The sequence below is a fragment of the Corvus hawaiiensis genome, chromosome 5, assembly GCF_020740725.1.
Source record: "Corvus hawaiiensis isolate bCorHaw1 chromosome 5, bCorHaw1.pri.cur, whole genome shotgun sequence".
NCBI lineage: Eukaryota > Metazoa > Chordata > Aves > Passeriformes > Corvidae > Corvus > Corvus hawaiiensis.
Window position 1 is genome coordinate 28683428 of NC_063217.1, and position 19342 is coordinate 28702769.

General features: G+C 38.9%; 1 protein-coding gene across 7 annotated transcripts in view; it reads right to left on the reverse strand.

The window, feature by feature from the left end:
• CLOCK (clock circadian regulator) overlaps positions 1-19342 on the reverse strand; it is a 68429-nt gene that overhangs the window by 35477 nt on the left and 13610 nt on the right. For all 7 annotated transcript variants that reach the window (XM_048305204.1, XM_048305203.1, XM_048305202.1 and 4 more), the window contains one exon: positions 2096-2206. The gene's annotated coding sequence lies outside the window, so the exon portion shown is untranslated. The remainder of the gene's footprint in view (positions 1-2095; positions 2207-19342) is intronic.

Sequence of the window (19342 nt, forward strand, 5' to 3'; positions counted from 1 at the left end):
CATTTTACATGACAGGGTTCAAGAGAACATTATTAAAGGCTACAGTAAATAAGTCTGCACTAAACAAATAGAAACCTTTTTAGACTCTGAATTCAGATATAGCTTTTCATTTTTAACTTTTTCCTAAAGAACCCTCATAAGTTTGAAGGCTCAACAGATGTGAAATACACTTAGGAGTACACTCTCTTTAGAAACAGTGCAAACAGAAAGCATTTGGGATATAGTTCTTTACAACTATAATTTATTCTTACTGCATTTTTTCTTGAGCACTTTGTTATCATAGACACTTGAAAAGATAACAGTAAGATACCAATTAGAATGTGATCTCCGTACTGTGAGAAAGTTAATCTGACCATTTCTTAAAGCAGTGACATACTCAAGACGTGAAGTTTTTGGTTTTCCAGATGTGCATTTGACTTTGAATTAAGAATGTGAACAAAGTATTATTAGTGAGAGAAGGAATATAACACAGGTTATGAAAATACTAAAGTCAAACATAAAACAGTAGAATTAAACCTTTTCCTTTCATTTGAAGTCAGTTGTCAGAGGCTGCTAAAACAGAGCAGCAAGATTGTAACACTGGCAGTGATTAGGGAACAACTGCATGCAGCAAGTTTTATATGAGCTGAACTTGCAGATCCTTCAGGAATTTTTAGTAGCCTACAAACTTAATAGTAAAAAGGCACTACATTTATTTCCAAGATGATCTTAGTCCATTTAGTGACTCAGTATTTTCTGAGAAGGATTTGCTTGTTTCTGAGAGTACTAAAACCAGTGGAATGAGCAGTGTCAATACCACAACAAATATGGCAGCAAATGCATGATGAGGGAGCTGAGCAAGAAAGCTTGTGATTCAACCAAATTGACTCTGAATCTTCAACAACATATGGTGTGGATTTCCCTCACAGGAACAGCATTTTTCACCACAAAGTTTCATAACTTGAGCGCAGCCGGAAAGTATATGGGAAAGCTGTGCTGCAGCACAATCTCTTTCAAGGCACATCACAAGGCATGCTGGTGTTTTTCCCCAAATGCCCCACTTCTTCAATTAGTATGGACCACTTTTGTCTTGCCTTCACTCACCAAAATCTAGTGCTACAAAGACACACTGGCAGCAAACCACTTCTTCCCTCCAATTCTTCAAAATAACAATTGCATCAGCCATACTGACAAATTAAATTTCCCACATTAGTTGGCCAAGCAACAGAGTTGTAACATTTGAACACCAGCCATAAATGGCATGAGAAAAGTAAATTATGAAGAAGTGTCTGAATTTTTGTCAAAAGTCCGCAACAACAGACAGGCTGCTCAGCAGTAAAAGCTAACTATCATGACTGGCATGGAACTAAGTTTAAAATCAAGACAAAAGCTATAAACCTGTTTTCATTTAGCTTACATGGTAAGCACTAATACAGCTATGCACTAATTACACTTCTAGCCCTGTGTTAATTTTTATACAAAAATGGTACCTAAAATTATAGGGATCAAGAGCAATATGAAATTCTGTAGGACAAATTATACACTTTCCTTAATCTGCAAAAGAAAAATACCTGTACCGCTAAATACAGAAAACCTTCACTTGCGACATAACTGACATCTTCATTATGCAGAATCAGAATTTAAAAGTCAGTATTTTCACTTTAACAGAGCACTTAATTCCCAGAATTCAATAAAATTATTGATTACAATATACAGATCCTGTATATTGCAATATATACAGTCAGAACTGGCAACCTAGATCTGGTATCCAAGACAAATAGTTTAAAGTACTGAAAAGTACAAGAAATGCACCTGTAGCACCCTTGTTTCTCATCTTTTAAGGTCTGACTCTTCTGTCTTTGCACCCAAATTTGCAAGACACTGAACACTCTCAGTACTTATACATGCCAAGGATAAGACTGCAGAGATAATTCCACCAAAACCAGTCAAGCTGAAAGTAAACACCAAATAAATAAAGGACTATGTCTATTTCTAAGATTCAGACTCAGTCATGTTCTAGAGAACAAAAGGTACTACTTAACACTGCTATGCAGCCCATCTGTGTTGATAACTGAAAGCCATGGGAACCTTATTAATTATAAGAACACAATTTTACCTTTTACACTTTGGGACTTGTTAAAGTATGAGGTTTAGGGACAATGCCTGGTTCCTGTGAAGCACAACGTGGAGTTAGATGTATCCTCTTCTGCAGAAAATAAATTCCAAACTGTCAAAAAATAACAAAGGAAAGCTTTAAAATTAATGAGTTTAAAAGCTATATACTTCTTAATTTTTTAATAAAGACAAGCAATTCTTTTAACAAGAGTTAAAGCACAACGTGGAGTTAGATGTATCCTCTTCTGCAGAAAATAAATTCCAAACTGTCAAAAAATAACAAAGGAAAGCTTTAAAATTAATGAGTTTAAAAGCTATATACTTCTTAATTTTTTAATAAAGACAAGCAATTCTTTTAACAAGAGTAATCTCTAAATGCAATATTCTGCTTATCAAAAGTACCTCAAGTATTTCACTATCTGAATTGACCTTGCTTTAAGGTTCTTCTTGATAAGCAGGATATTCTGACACCGTTTCATCTTGGCTTTAAGCTATCACTTTATGCCTGTCTTTAGTCTTGATGTCCTTTTCACTTTTGAATTTGGTTTCACCCGTACCATCTACATCTTCACTTCCACTTGCTACCTTCAAAGTATATTTATACACCATTATTTAAACACCTTTTCACTGAAGTTCTTATTAGGATCTCTTCTGGCTTTCTCTGTTACATCTTCTCCACTCTATGTCTCCAAAATTACTATTCTCAGGACTCCAGAATGTGTAGAATGTTTCTGCTGCTGACAACTAGTAAAGTTGCCCAGCTGCATTATTGCCTCTCCCTCAAACACAGCCATTAACTCTTTCTTTCAAAACTCACTTCAAAATCAATTCTTGGAATGTATCCCAAACTTGCTTCACAACTGTACTTCTTCCATACAAAGACTCCACTGACATAAAGTTATTGCCTACTTCCAGTCTCTCGATACCATTACATTTCATTTATAGTTACTTCTCTTGAACCATGCCACTTTCTATATTTTTAAGCTACATGAAATCAGGTTTTTTCCCTTCATCTTTATCCTGTTTCCATCTGCCTTGCTTACTGGTCCTAAAATAAAACAAATTCACTATAATATGTACTGCTTCCATTTCTGAAAAATTTTATTTTAAAGTATATTAAATTCTAAAAAGGAAGCTGGGATCTATAAACTAAGGTTATGCTACTCTTAAATTCACTGATGATTTTTACGGAAAATACCAGAATTATCACTTATTTGATTTGAAAAGTGCCTTCTCCTGCACCTAACAGAGGTTCTCAAGTGGTTAAAATACAGATGAAAATATTAACATAGGAAGTTAAAGCATAGCAGAGCAATCTGCCAGCAGGATAAAAACAATTACAGCACGATTCAATGAAGCCACTCGTTCTTGTCTGGCCAAATAACCTGCTGGCCCATTGACCTACTTTTTTAGGGGCTTACAGCCTCCTCTCCTATTTTGTTTTGTTCCATTTGACAAGTGCAAGCATTAATAGTGACAGAAAGTCCCATGGAAGTCTGCAACATGAAACCAGTGTTTTTAAACTGCTTGGAGTGGAATAACTCTGCCAACTCTCACCCAGTGCCTAACAGAGTTCTAATGATGAAAATTTTAGACCTCCTCTCTGCAGTATGTAGAGGTGCACTTCTTTTAAATCACAATTACACACTTAAGATAAACATCACAGGTCTTAATCACAGAACCATCTTCTATAATGTTTAAAAAAAGGGAGCTTTTACACATATTTCAAAAAGGTATTTTAAGAAGAGCAGGAAAGGAATATGTTTATATCATAAATGAACACATGCAAGCTTAAATCAGACCAAAGAGAAGCTAATTACAGTGGAAAAGCTTTTATTGCCAAAACCACATAGATCTCTAACTTAGTAGAAATAGCATGCATGTGAAAGCCAGCCTACATGCCAGCACTGGCAGCCACAAGTGTTCAAAGGTCAGTGTTCTGTCTCCACAACTCATTAGTTTTTTTAAAAAAATAAATTACATCTGTCTGTCACTTGATACCATGTGTTTTGAACACATACAGGCATGTTTTCCAGCTTTTCTGTAAACCAAGGCAGCTAGAAACTTACTATCTTAAAGGAAGCTGAGGTCCTCAATCAAAAATCTTATCTGCTGCCACGGATATGCAAACCATTACTACACCAAATTGCTCAATCTGTACAAAAATTACAAAAACTAGCAATACTGCAACTTCTGCACTATGCTGACTTATCACTCATGGAGAGGCAATAAGTTATTGCATCCCAAGTCATTGCTTGGCCAAATAAAAAAGGTTCTGTATAAGTTACAGGGTAAAAAGCCGTAATGCAAACTAAAGTAATAAAGTTCATACCATCTGATAAAAAATTCCATTTTTTACACTGAAAGAATTTCAGTACCTTCAGTCCAATTTTATTATCAATATTGGCATGTACACTGGTAATATTAAATACTGGAAACAAATTCAAAGATTGAAGAAAGTATGAAATTACAGCACAGTCTTGCTCATGACAGATGTTCTGTCAGGACTGGACTGAAAAATCAATGGGACAATGGTGAACACATTGCCTGTACTTCATTTTGTATAGAGCCAGTAACTGAAATCCCTATGACTCCAGCACTTCATTCTATTGGTAACACTGATAAATATTTTTGAGGAAGAATAAGTATTGTCCTTATACTGTAAAATATATTTTTATAGAAAAACCTTGATTTATGTAAAATTTATGTCAAGGCATACAAGTAATACATGATTTTGCAGATTACAATCCTCAGAAATAATGTGACATGGCTTGTATTATTAAGACAAATAATTTCACACAGGGAACATCACAGGAAAAACATATGAAGCAATACAGTTTTCCAACACTACAGTTTCTTCTGTGTACAGTGTACATAAATAGTGTACAGAAATAGATCAACTTCTTTAATACAACCTGATCTCTGTGCTATAACCCAATTTTGCCAGGGGAGCAAACTAGTTATTATAATAATTGAGGATTAGCTGTAGAGAAGATCTTGTTTAAAGAATCAAAGTCACAGCACCCAATGCCTTGCAGAGCTCTAACACTAGTCACCCACCAGGGTAAGAAAGACCAAGAGCAGAAACATCACACTGAGCAAACACTCAGCAGAACCTGACTCCCAATGTAAGCACAGCATCAGAAGCCCTGCTCATTATAGAGATTCTGAGGATAATTATAAACCTTCCTGATACTCCTTTCCATGAGCTTCTGATCATTTGGATTATGAACTTCTGGGGTCTTACTCTACTAGGACATTATACCATAATTGGGGCAAGCAGTGATCCAGCCATTATCTCCTGCCCAGAATAGTACAACACTATCACTCGTATTTTCCATTTTGCTCTTTGCTTCATTGGTTTACCTCCAGCCCAATCATTCTTCTCTTTATTTTTCTCTTTTTTGGAGGTGGGGTAGAGGGGAGGAGAAAAGGAAGAATTTGCTCTGGTTTAGTTTCTCTCCAGGAACCACAGACTTTTGTAGAGAGCAAGAGATTTTTAGACAGATAAACCATAACCACCTGCATAACCACCTCTCATCACATAGTTTGGTAGAACTACAGAACAAGCAAGCAGGTTTCAAGGTAGTTGCTCCTTTGCTTGCAATGATATGTACACCAACAGAAAGCAAATTAGGGTAATGACTGATTAATCTTTTCTTGCTAAGCAAAGGCTGTCTGTGAAAATATGGTGGTTTTAAAACTGACACGTCTCCTTTTTTGCCTCAAAAAAAAAAAAAAAAAGGGCAATTGAAAAAAAACCCCAAAAGATAGGGCTAAAAGGAACTTCAAGGAATGCTGTTCAAACTTTGCAGCCGAACAGGTTATTCCAGCAGCTAGGAATAGTCACATATTGCAACCTCTCCTCTACCACATCGACAAATCAGTTTTTGGTCTGTATTTGTGGAGATGACACATCCTAGAAACGTCATTTTCTGAGATAAAACACGCTATAGCAGCAGGTGTTCATCTTCCAGTGCTTCACAGGACAACCGAGGAGAGGGCTGCTTCTAGCACAGATGGATCCTAGATGGCTTTTAATAGGAAAATTTGTGAGTGGCCATGAGTAGTCTGCTGTGGATGAGCAGCTTCCTTAGGTCCATCACCTTTTCAGAGAGTACTGAGAACATAAAATGGAGAAAGAACAGTAGAACAGAAGACTGGTGGTGTGGGTTGCCATTACCTGAATGGCAGTCTCGTGTCTTCCTCCAAAAGGACTTTTGGGAAGAGAAGAAGTCCAAACAGTCTACAGGAAAGATGAAATGCCTGTTAGGAGGCCTGCTATGGTAGTAGTCAGTGATATCACAGATTAGTTGAGTTATAATGACATTTGAAAGAGTGCATACTATTTGCACACCATCATTCACAGTTCACAGAAGCTAGAAGAGGCTACAGATCACCTTGGGTAGCAGAAAACCTAACAACAGAGGTAAAGAGAGGTTAAGTTCTTAGAAATGGTTTGTCATACAGATGTGTCCTAGTCTACTCCCTGACAAGGTAATGGACCTAAGCAAGCTGTTCAAACAAGTCTGGTCAAAAGTCACTGCAAATATCATCTTCATAGAAGCATGAATTATGAGGATTACAGGAAAAAGCAATTCTCTCCTGCATGCTTCACATATTAAGACTGTCCCGCCATCAGGACAGAGATTTCATCAGGAGAGAGATTTCGCTACAATTTGGGACTGACCACAGTTTGCAATTTCCATCTCTCTAGCTCACAGATAATGAAAACACCCCTGCTCACCACTCCACTGCTCCAGATCATTCAGGCTGTTCTGCTGCCACTCTTCTACCCTTCTCTGTAGTCTGCACCTCCTTGCCCTTACTCAACACAGAGGTCGCCCCATAGCTCCCTTCCTGATACAGTGCAGCTCTCCAATCTTGGTCCAGACTGCAGTGAAGATGCATGCAAGAAAGCTCTAATAAGCCTGAGACCTTTACCGGGGCTACAGTGATTACACGCTGGTGGAGTTCTGAGTCTGGTGAGCAGTGAAGTTAGGCCTCTGGAGCCAGCCAATATGAACCTCAGGGACACTGCCCTCTGGGACAAGCAACAGAGCTGGCGATCTGTACAGATGTCCTCCACAGAGCACAAGAGCTAACAATCCCCAGGCACAAGAAATCAAGCAAGGAAGGCAAGAGTCCAGCAAGGATGAGAAGGGACTGCTGGTCAAACTAAAGGGCAAGATGTAAATGCACAAGCAGAAGCAAGGACAGGCATCCCAGGAAGACTGTAGGGATGCAATCCAGTTGTGAAAGAATGGAATGAGGAAGGCCATGGCGAAGCTGGAGCTGAACTTGGCAAGGGATGCAAAGAATAACAAGAACAACATCTATAGGTATATTAACGACAAAAGGGAGGTCAAATAAGGCGTACACACCCACTACACATGGCTGGTAAACTGGTAACAACAGATGAGGAGAAGGCTAAAGTACTCAACAATTTTTTGCCTCAGTCTTGGCTTGCAACCTCTCTTCCCACACTTCTTGAATGGATGGACTGCAAGACAGAAACTAGAGGAACAAGGTCCCTTCCGCTGTAAGGGAAGATCAGATTCACGATCACCTGAGGAACCTGACTGTATGTAAGCCCATGACACCTGAGATAAGATGCATCTCGGAGTCCTGAGAGAATTGGTTGATGTATTTGCACAGCCATTCTCCGTAATATTTGAGAAGTCAATGCAATCAAGCAAAGTTCCAAGTGACTGGAAAAAGGGAAACATTGTACCTAGATGATCTTTATGGTGCCTTCCAACCTAAATCACATGATACACTCAAACCTGGCCCACACTTGTCCATGTACCCCACTGATCTGGTCTCTGACTCACCAAACTGACTTCTCAGAACATCCTCAGACTTGCCACCTCACCAGGAATTTGCTAGCAATCTGGGCTCTTTGCCTGAGACTGGCTTCCCTCCAGCTCCCTGGGAGTGACCAGGAAAGCACTCAGCAGGTTGCTAGGTATCTAATAATTTATCCTTGGCTGCAGGGTGCTGAAGCACTTACCAGGCTTTTTTCCCCTCCATCCTTTTCCAGGCTGTCTGTATTTTGCCTTCCAGGATCCCAACTAACTACACTTAAGGTGTCTCCATCAAATTACTAACAAAGATACTAAAAGAAAGTGATACAATACAAATTTTCTGAGTCATCAGTGAACAAGCTCCCCAAATCAGAAAAACAAAAAGGACAAACAAAAATAGTACAAACCCAAGTTCGTAAGATAAATTTGAAAGGCAGCATTTAATAACCTATCCATCAGAAACAGCTGCTATTCTTCTGCAGTCTCATTTAAAATATTTTCTTAGCCATTTGCACACAGTTCCCTACAAGAGATCCCCTTCCTTCAATAACAAAGCTGTAAGTGTGGCAGAAATAGTATTTGCAAATCCTATGCAACTAGTCTGTACAAAAAAAGACAGTAGCTACATGTTATGATCCCACTTGCTCCCATTTTTATAAGGCTCCACCCTTCCTTGGCTCTCACTGGAGGTGTGCACCCCTTTAGCTCTGGCCACACACTGAAGCAGATTTGTGAAATTATGTGTTTAGAAGAATGCACATATCACACAGTTTTAATAAGAATGAAATAATAAAGACTATTTAAAAACTGTGGCTCCATGTACCTTTGAAAATTGGCACAGCTAAGAAACAGTACCCCTCAACAAAGAAGAGCAGGAACCTCTTAGCTACATCTGCCACTCCTGGATCTATAACAGGGTACCCTGGATTAGACTTGAGTATGTGCTGTGTTTGCACATCTAAAATACAATATATATTGCATAATCAAGTCTGGCTTAAAAGTACACCTACTGCCTCTTTAAATGATGCTTAACACAAAAACGGGACTTCGCAACAGGAGTTTAGGTCAAGAGAAGCTAATCACTAACCAGTTAGTGTTACAATTCAAAACTGAAAGGTTTCACATCCCTGTGTAAATCCCCATTTCCTTTAATGGAATTCTGGGAAGATACAACCTGCAGTCAGCTAGCCAGCTCAAGAACAGATCCTAAATTAAAGCTCACTGTGCTAAGGAAAAAAGTGCTATAGATGGTATAAAATCTGCAGTCTGGTATTCTCTCACAGGACTCATCTAAACTTGGTACATTTTACAATGAACAAACAAAACCATGCTTCCTTCTTCCTTCTTAGATAGAACGGAGAAGGTAGACAATTGACAGGTTTTTTTCAGGAATTCAAAAGGTGAAAAAATTCCACACACATGTTCTTAGATTTAAATTCCCTCCAAATATTATAACTATCCCATAAAATTATTTACTATACACAAATCAATTTTTTTCTACAGAATAAAGTTACCAGACAGTAGAAAAATTGGTTTCTCAATATTAACAGAAATTTAAAGAAAAAACTTTAAAGTACCAAGATATCTATCCTGAAGTTAAAAACACTTTGAAATAATTAGTCCAATTAAAAATGTGCATATTTATGAAACTGAGCATTATGAATTTTAGATGCTTTGTATCAGACACAAACATTAAACAATCAATTTTTCTAAAATGGTTTGTCACATTTTCATCAAAGCATAAATACTACAAAGAATGCTAACAAATCAAACCAAAGAAGAAAAATTTATTAAACATTTTACTCCTATACTGGAAAATAAACATGATAATTCACCAAGAAATGAGACAGATCAAAGAGTCAAACATTGGTTTTCCTCTACCCCAATAATAAAAGGGAAGAATGACTAAATACAGAAAGTCAACTACTTTTTGAAAATTGTCCTGGACAAAATTACTTATCAATTTCAACAGACACAATTATTACACATTCAAAGCAAGATAACACCAAGGAAATTCTTCTTCCATTCCATGTAAAATTTCTGTTTGGTGTTGATATAAATGCAAGCTTAAGTTTAGAAAATGAGGCTTTATCGTCATTATTACTGCAACAAGACTCAGCTATCCACCTCAATTAATCTTCCTGAAATACATGAACCTACACATTACGTGAGCACTTCAACTGCCAGACTTTTAGCATGCAGATGTGTCTTAAAAGGTGGGAAAGAAAGGTAAAAAGAGATTATGAAATTCACACAAATGAATCTTTCTAAAATTCTATCCTAGACCAGAAAAAAAACACCCAATGAAGATTTATTAGCTTTTACATTCAAATGAACACTTGCACTTTTTACATAAAGAATTCTGACTAATCAAGAGAAAACTTCAGTCAAAATTTCCTGCTCTGTTCTCATTATCCTATTCTAAAACTTTCAGAAATTAAGAAAGTCAACAGTTGGCCAAGAGGGTCTGTAAGAAGTTATATAAATTATGTCTGCACCCAGTGCCTTTATCACAGAATCACAGAACAGGTCAGGCTGGGAGGGACCAAAGTGAGACATCCCATCCAACCTTCCTCGTGAAGCAGGGTCATCCACAGGGCACAGGGTTGTATCCAGGCAGTTCCTGAGTATCTCCAGTGAGGGAGACTCCACAGCCTCTCCAGGAAAACTGGTCCAGTGCTCAGTACCCACACAGTAGAGAAGTTCTTCCTCTTCAGGTGGAATTTCTTGTGCATCAGTTTCTGCCCACTGCCTCTTCTGCTATTGCTTGGCACCACTGAGAAGAGCCTGGATCCATCTTCTGACATCCTCCCTGCAGATACTTACAGACATTGATGAGGTCCCCTTCTCAGCTGTCTCTTCTTGAGGCTGAACAGGCCCAGCTCCCTCAGCCTTTCCTCACAAGAGAGATGCTCCAGTCCCTAATCATCTTTGTTGCCCTCCACTGGACCTGCTCCAGGAGCTCCATGTCTCTCTTGTCCTGAGGAACCCAGAGCTGGACACAGCACTCCTGATGTGCCCCACCAGGGCTGAGTAGAGGGGCAGGATCAGCCCCCTTGACCTGCTGGCAATGCCCTTCCTAACACAGCCTAGGATACCATCAGCCTTCTCATCCCCATGGGCACATTGCTGGCTCATGGACAGCTTGTTGTCCACCAGGACCCCCAGGTCCCTCTCCACAGAGCTGCTTCCCAGCAGGTCAATCCCCAGCCTGTGCTGGTGCACAGGGTTACTCCTCCCTGGGTGCAGGACCCTGCACTTGCCTTCACTGAATTTCCTTTCTGCCCATCTCTCCAGCCTGTCGAGGCCCTTCTGAAGGGCTGCACAGCACTCTGGGGTATGGACTGCTCCTCCCAGCTTTGTGTCATCAGCAAACTTGCTGAGGAGGCATCTGCCCCTTCATCCAAGTCATTAATGAGTAAGTTAAACAATTCCCAGTATTGAATCTTGGGGGACACCACTAGTGTCAGGCCTCCAACTAGACCCCGTGTCACTGATAACGACTCTCTGGGGTCAGCCAGTTCTCAATCCACCTCACGGTCCACTCAACCAGACCATGCTTCCTGAGTTTGCGTACAAGGATGTTGTGAGAGACAGTGTTGAAAGCCCTGCTGATATTGAGGTTAAACAATATTCCACTGCTCTCCCCTCATCTCTCCAGGTAGTTGTTTCATCATAAAAGGCAATCAGGTTGGATGATTTGCCCTTAGCGAATGCACGCTCCTGACCACCTTCTTGTCACCCACATTGATAGAGATGGCCTCCAGAATGAGACACTCCATCACCTTTCCAGGGATTGGGATGAGGTTGACTGGCCAGTAGCTCTCTGGGTTCTCCTTTTTGCCATTTCTGAAGACCAGGGTGACATTTGCTTTCTTCCAGTTCTCAGGTCCTTCTCCTGATTGCCCCAACCTCTCATGACCAGCCTCATTATGGCGCCCCCAGCTCTCTCAGCACTTGTTGATACAAGGCCCCATCAGGGCCTATGGACTTGCTGATGTCTAGTTTACGTGGATGTTCTCTAACCCAATCCTCCTTGACCAAGGTAAAGTCTTCCTTCCAATATTCCTTCACCCTGGTTCTCTGAGTCAGATATTCCCGAGAGCTGGTCTTGTCAGTGAAGACCAATGCAAAGAATGCATTCAGTGTCTCCACCTTCTCTGTGCCCTCGGTCACCAGGGTCTCCTTCCATTTAATAACAGGCCCTCATTATCCTAGGCTTTTCTTTTGTTATGTGCTTGAAGAAGCCCTTCTTGTTGTCCTTGACATCCTTGATCAGATTTAATTCCAGATTGGTCTTGGTCCTTCCTGTCTTATTTCTACTTTGACAAACTCTCTATATTGATTCCAAGCGGTCTGACCTTGCTTCCATCTCCTGTGTATTTCCTGATTACACTTGAAATATGACAGGAGTTTTTTTCATTCATGCAGGTCTCCTGCCCCTTTTGTCCAATTTCTTGCTCATTGTTGTTGAGCCTTGAGGAAGTCATGCTTGAATATCAACCAGCTCTCTTGGACTCCTGCTCCCACGGGATTCCTTCAAGAAGATCCCTGAAGAGGCAAAAGTTAGCTCTCCTGAAGTCCACAGCTGTAATCTTACTTGCTGCCCTGCTTCATCCTCGCCCCTTACAGTCCACAAAGGATATAGCTTATGAGTCTTAAATCAGGTTTAAGGGACATCATATTATTCTATATCATCAACTTACTCCTTTAAGGTACAAGTATCTAGCACATCCAGAAACATCTTACCGCTTCTCAGTTATGCCCACATGAAAAAGTGAGGGAGGGGTTAGAGGGGAAGTGGCACACCATGCCAGACAACTAAACAAAATGAACTCAAGGGATTTTTGTAGGTGGTTGTTTTGTTGGGGCTTTTTGCTTGTTTTGTGGGTGTTTTTTTTGGTTGGTTGGTTTTCTTTAAATAGGAGAAAAAGACTTATTCCTAAGTGGTCAGGGTATTTACCTAGAATGTGGGAGTAGTAAGACTAAGTACTTCCGCTGAATCTGTCCACAGATGAAGAACTACCACATGAAAGATAGCAAGAGCAATACACACACAGACCACACAGGTAACTACATGGCTACAGAGACCAGGCACTTCATGCCCTAGCAGCTACTTATGTTAGCAAGCACTTTTACCAATCTCCTTAATCAAGCCAGAAGTTTTCATAATGTTAGCCTTTGATCATTACTCTGACCACTCATTTCCATGGCCATATTAAATTCCTTTTTTTCAGCTAGCGTTCATATGTGATCAGTTGACAGAGCCTAAAACTGGTCCAACCCAAAACTAACCCAAATGTTGTTTCATTCAGCTAAATCAACTACATTTGTTTCACCATTTGACTGCTCAAAAGCTGTGTTGGCACAGGGGAAGGGGAAGCAGCAAATCATAGGTTATATATCTTTTGGCAACAGTGCCATTTCATGCTGACCTACACCACATGTTAAATTACAACCAGGGAACAAAATTAGGAAAAATGAGATTCAAATTTGTGCTCAAAGAAATGAGCATTGTAGCTACTACTTGAGAAGCCTGCTTCGTATTTAAATGAAACATCTTTACTCTCCCATGCACTGTTTCATCTCATATGGCAATCCATGACAAAAAGCTTCTGGGCAGAATGCGGCTTATTTTTATATAGTGATCCAGACTCATGGATCAGCTTCTGGATATGAAAACAAACCCAGAACTCAGCCTTAGAATCAATGGGAATCTCAAGCAAAATGTAAATATGTACACCTGATGTGTTGCTTAGCTGTCAAACTATCTATCAAATAGCATGTTAATTAGCATCAACTTGGATGGTTTTAGGCTGATCCTCAGTACAGATACTTATACAAGGATATTCCTCTAAATTAATAACCTGAAACTAAGAAAATTTGACGAGTGATTTATACAACCAGTAGCTATTTGTAGCACTTAGAATTGTACAGGTATACCAAATGGACATAACTTTTTAAAAACGATGACAGTTGCTAGCAGCAACACCCAAGAACATGTGACAGGTGTTTCAGAAAGTTAGTATTTTATCTGAAACTTAATTATCATGTAGAAATGCATGTATGTAAGTAAAACACTTCTAAAAATATTTAGTGCTAGTCATCACTTTATTTTTTACAAGTTGATTGCACAATCCATGATTTGTGCAGCTGTGGCACTGTTTCTGACGCCTAAATTTCCCAGCACGGGTGACTCATGCACAGCTAAATTATTCTATAAAGCTTTTGTGAAGAGTGGACTGTTTGCCTGCCTGAAAAATGGAGTAGGCAGTGCACTTCACTGGAAAGCATCTTCAAAAAGAAAGAAGTGAGACTTCACATTTCCATAAAATGAGAGAGTTGGAAAATTTTAAGCTTCAACACTGAAGTGTAGTCCAAGTCAAAAATTACCGAACAAGCAGCTCCTCCTCTTCCCCTCTACCTCCACCCACCACTTTCCCCAGAAGTCCTGCACATCATTTTGGAGACCACAAAGTGGTAACAAAAGGAAAATGAATGAGGTAGCCAAAAAAAAAAACAAAACAGAACATGGGAAGCACTAGGGGATGGTCATTTCAGTGTATTTACACTGTAAGAGAAGCGCAGGTTTGGGACCACTTGATGAAACTGAATAGCCACAAGCCTATGGGACCTGATGAGATGATGTTGCCATGCCACTCTCCATCATATTTTAAAAGCCACGGCAGTCAGACAAAAACCCTGTTGACTGGAAAAACAGAAACATCAGTCCTATTTTTTAAAAAACAGAGAAAGGAAGACCCAGGGAACCACAGAACAAGGAACCTCACTCTGTGTCTGGGAAGATCATGGAAGCAATTTTAAGGCACATACAACACAAGCAGGTGATCAGAGACAGCCAGCACAGCTTTACAAAGGGCAAATCATGCCTGACCAATCTGGAGACCTTCTGTGATGGTGCAACAGCTGACGAGGTTAAGACCAAACAATGTCATCTAACTAGACTTCTGTAAGGCCTTTGATATGGTCCTACACAACATCCCTTTCGCCAAATTGGAGAGACATAGGTTTGAATGGTGGACTATTGGAGGGAAAATGAACTGGATGGATGGACACAGCCAGAGAGTTGTGGTCAATGACTCTATGTCCAGATGAAGGCCAGTGACAAGGGGTGACTGCATCCAGCTCTCAGATCCTCAACACAAGAAAGACATGGACCTGCTAGAGCAGGCCCAGAGGAGGCCATGAAGATGATCGGAAGACTGGAGCACCTCTCCTAAGAAGACAGGCTGAGAGAGCTGGGGTTCTTCACCCTGAAGCAGAGAAGGCCCCACAGAAACCTCACTGCAGCCTTCCAGTACTAGAAGGGAGCTTTTTAAAAAGAGGGAGAGCAACTTTTTACACAAGCAGACAATTACAGAATACGGAGGAACAGTTTGAAACTGAAACAGTAAAGGTTTAAATGAGATATTAGGAAGAAATTCTCTATTCAGAGGGTGCTGAGGCACTGGAACAGGTTTTCCAGAGAAGTTGCGGATGCCCCATCCCTGGAAGTGTTTGAAGCCAAGCTGGATGTGACCCTGAGCAACCCAATCTAGTGAATGGCATTCCCTGCTCATGGGGGAGAGGGATTGGAACTGGATGATCTTTAAGGTCTTTTCCAAACCAAGCCTTTCTATGATTCTATCCAAAAAATATGGCAAAATACATTTTTGTATTAGCATTCTTACTATTATATTCCTACCGTTAACAAGCTTTAACAGAAGAACTTAATTTTCTAGAATTCTACTGTCTGCCAGATCCTACAGTTTATCCCTCAATACAACTACCTGTAATTGAAAAAACAAGCTTCTACTGTAAATAAAACCCCAACATTATACTTACAGAATTCCAAATTTTAATTTCACTAAAGAAAACACTAGAATTACTCTTTTGTCAGAACTTTCAACAGAAGAATGTGGGCTCAACGGGAATTACAGTGATTGCAAGACCTGAGATAAAGAACAAGCACTTCCTATTACAAAGGCAAGAAGTGCCTTAACAGGGAAAGGGGACACCCCTCCCCCCCCAAAAAAAAAACCAACCAACCAACCCAAACAAAACAAAAACACAACCCCCAAAAAATTAAACCAGAAGAATTTTGCAACTGATACAGAGAGGAAATAACTCTTGTTTCAGATAAAGAATGAATAAAACTAAGACAAAACAAGTTTACTTTTCTTGTCCCTAGGAACTTTTGGCAAAACACTTTGTAACCACTTTGGGTACAGATGCTAAGTATCCCTTTGCCACCCTGCTACAAGCAAGATTCCGAAGGAAATGGAATCAGCCAGCATTTAGTCAGTCCATTGGACTTGTTCAGGTGGGAAAGATAATACATTAATGTAACAAAAGAGATAGTGCTGCATGAACTAAACAGAAACAGCCATGCAGCGATAGGAAAAAAGTATATAAAATCAACTCCAATTTAATTTAATTTTATTGTAATCATTCTGTATATATTCTTAAATGGAAATAAAGGAAGAGTATCTTTACTTAATTCAAACATTGGAGCACTGAACACAACGGAATTTCTGAATGTTCAGGAAACAAAGCTCAAAGAAAAATTACAGTCTGAAGTAACACTGTAACATTTAACATTTTCTAACAGTCTGTGTTTCTAAAACATTATCTATTTATGGAGATAACAAATTTTCTCACTTTTTCTTTATTCTTGAGCAGTAGAAGCATACACTCCTCTGAAACTTTCAGAGCTTGTGCTAAGTCCAGAAAACCAACTGAAATCACCTTCTGAGGGTCACCAGAGAAACAGCAAAAGACAAACAACAAATTCCGTCTTCTCATATATGAGCATGATCTTCAAAATGTTGGGTATAGTCAATTTAATTGTAAATTAAGTTGATTAATTATGATGAGAATATTACTCTTCAGGCACTGGGAATTTTTATAATGAAGGCTTTCAATACCTTGCAGACTAATTCAATGCTCATAGCAAAGTTCTGTCATATATCTCCCATTCTTTCAAAAATATTTTAAGATCATGATACTGACTGAAAGACAAAATGTATCAGGAAATTCTACACCAAGCTCTTATAAACTTTGCAGCTACAAGTTTTACGACAAGAATTTTCAAGATTAGATTGGGGGGGGAGCAGGTCACAATTCAGCTCATTTTTGTACTTTTGGAAATTCAGATTCTATCCTGGCACCCTATATAAATCCTACAAAGTTTCAAATGAATACTCAAAGTTATTTCTGTGAGAACTATTTGTCCTTTTTACCTTCTAGAATACTCAACAAAAAATCCTATCAACTACTTAGGACCACACTTGCTACATTTGTGTGACTTTAAACTCTCTTCCTCAGTTTTTTAATCTTTTACAATTCACAAGTTTTTCTTTCACAGAATGATCAGACCACATGATTTCTATGTACCAAGATACATGTTTCTGAGTGCTTATTTCCTGCACCTCAAAGTCTTTGCACTCTTGAGATCCCAATGTTAAGGAAAGTTCCCTGCCTGACCATCCAGGAGCCACTCTGGCAGTCACCCCCACCATCAGAGACCTTCACTGCTGGGACCGAGGCCCCTTCACAGTGGATGGTTCTATCCCTCATAGGCTCTTTTCCCACTTAATTAACAAAACCTGACTTAGATCATCCAGCACTTAAGTCCCTAAAAGCAACATTAAGAAATATTTATAAAAGCATTATAGCTATTTCCATTTACAATTAATGTATCAGCTATCAAAAATGAAAATGACAATCAGGTTTTATTTAACTCCCTTCTGCTCACCATATTGCGAGAATGGTTTCAAAGACCTAGGATCTTGCTAGTGGCCTATTAAACACTGGTACTGAGCAATGGGATACCAAAAATTATCAATATTCACAGGAAATCCTGAAACTAACATGAATTTTACATTAAGGCCACATGCTAACAGGGTAATGAAAACAGCTGTATTGTATTTAAGCACACATTACAGCTTGAAACCATTTACTTACACCAAACACATTAAAAAAATAAACAAACTTAGCACTTCAACATAACAGTGAAATAGTTTTAAGGCAAGATTACTTAAAATAGTGAGGAATCTTCCTAACTTACTGGCTTACAACTCACATTTTGACTCTCAACATTTTTCTTCATTTTAAATTGAGGCTTATATCTCAATTTTGAACAAATTAAATAATATTGCAAATAACTTTATTGTTTTTATTAAAGCCAGTGATTTTTTTCAAACAGTTTCAAAATGTTGCTGCTACTTGTGCTGTTACAACCTTAGTAGTTTTGGGAAGATTTTAATGATTATATTAAAAGGCTTTAGGTTTAAACGTCCTTATCAACAGAAATCTTAACTGAATCTCAGAAATTTTCTGGAAAAAATGCTGAAAGCCAAGATTTAGATTCTGCAAAGATCTAATAAACAAGAAACATAACTGAATTTAGTCCTAATCACTGGCATAGATATGTGGGATATTATGCTACCATTAAGAATGCAAAATTCTTGGGAAACTCTGAACTTAAAATTAAACAGGGCAGATGGAGAGGACTCTTTCAACTGCCATGTAGAAATAAAATTATTTAACACCAGCACCTAAATATTACTTAGATTTTCAAAACCTTAACAACCAAGGAACTCATTCCAGGCAAAAAAAAAAAAAGTCTGTCATGATTCATGACAGCTAAGGCACGAGAAAGGGTAATAACTGCAAACACCTGCGAAGACCATCACTTTTTCGGTTTTTGTCTTGTTCTTACTTAATGGCTGCCATAAAACACTGGCCTTGGGGTTTTCGTCAATGCAGATGAACAGTTCAAGCAAAACATTTGGGGTGGGAAGCATACATATTTTAGAGTTCCATACCAAAATTTTAAAATGAAAGAAACCGGAAGACTCCTCTATTTAACAATTTAAAAATATAAACATGGCAAAAACCCAAACTAATCAATCAGAATTACAAAAGGCAGTTACGATTTAGTCGTTTGAACTTCTGTCATTTATAGTATTTATTGACAGTTTATATTAACAAAATTGAAAAAAACAGTATTCACTGACAGTTTATATTAACAAAATTGAAAAAAAATATTCTTGGCACTTCAAAATTTTTCAAAATCAGCACCCAAACTTATGGCTGGATTTGTAGCAGAGATACACAGATCTTAGAGATTCACTGCCCTCATCTACTGACCTATAACCAATGTGAACAATTATGACTCTGTCCCCATTAGAAAGTAATGTGAAACCGTAGAAATGGATCAGTAGATCAAAGCAGCTGGTGCTGACACTCCCATGCTAGCTGTTCAAGAGGGTTTATTTTGGATTAGATTTCATCTGGTCTCCAGCAGCAAACATCACTATCACATGGACCATTCAAATTTTTCCAGGAATTTCATGATTGATGCAGAACTCTATGTCCCCAGTAGAGACAGAAGAGCACTTTGCACCTTCAGCAGAACTCACAGACGAGTCTTCTGA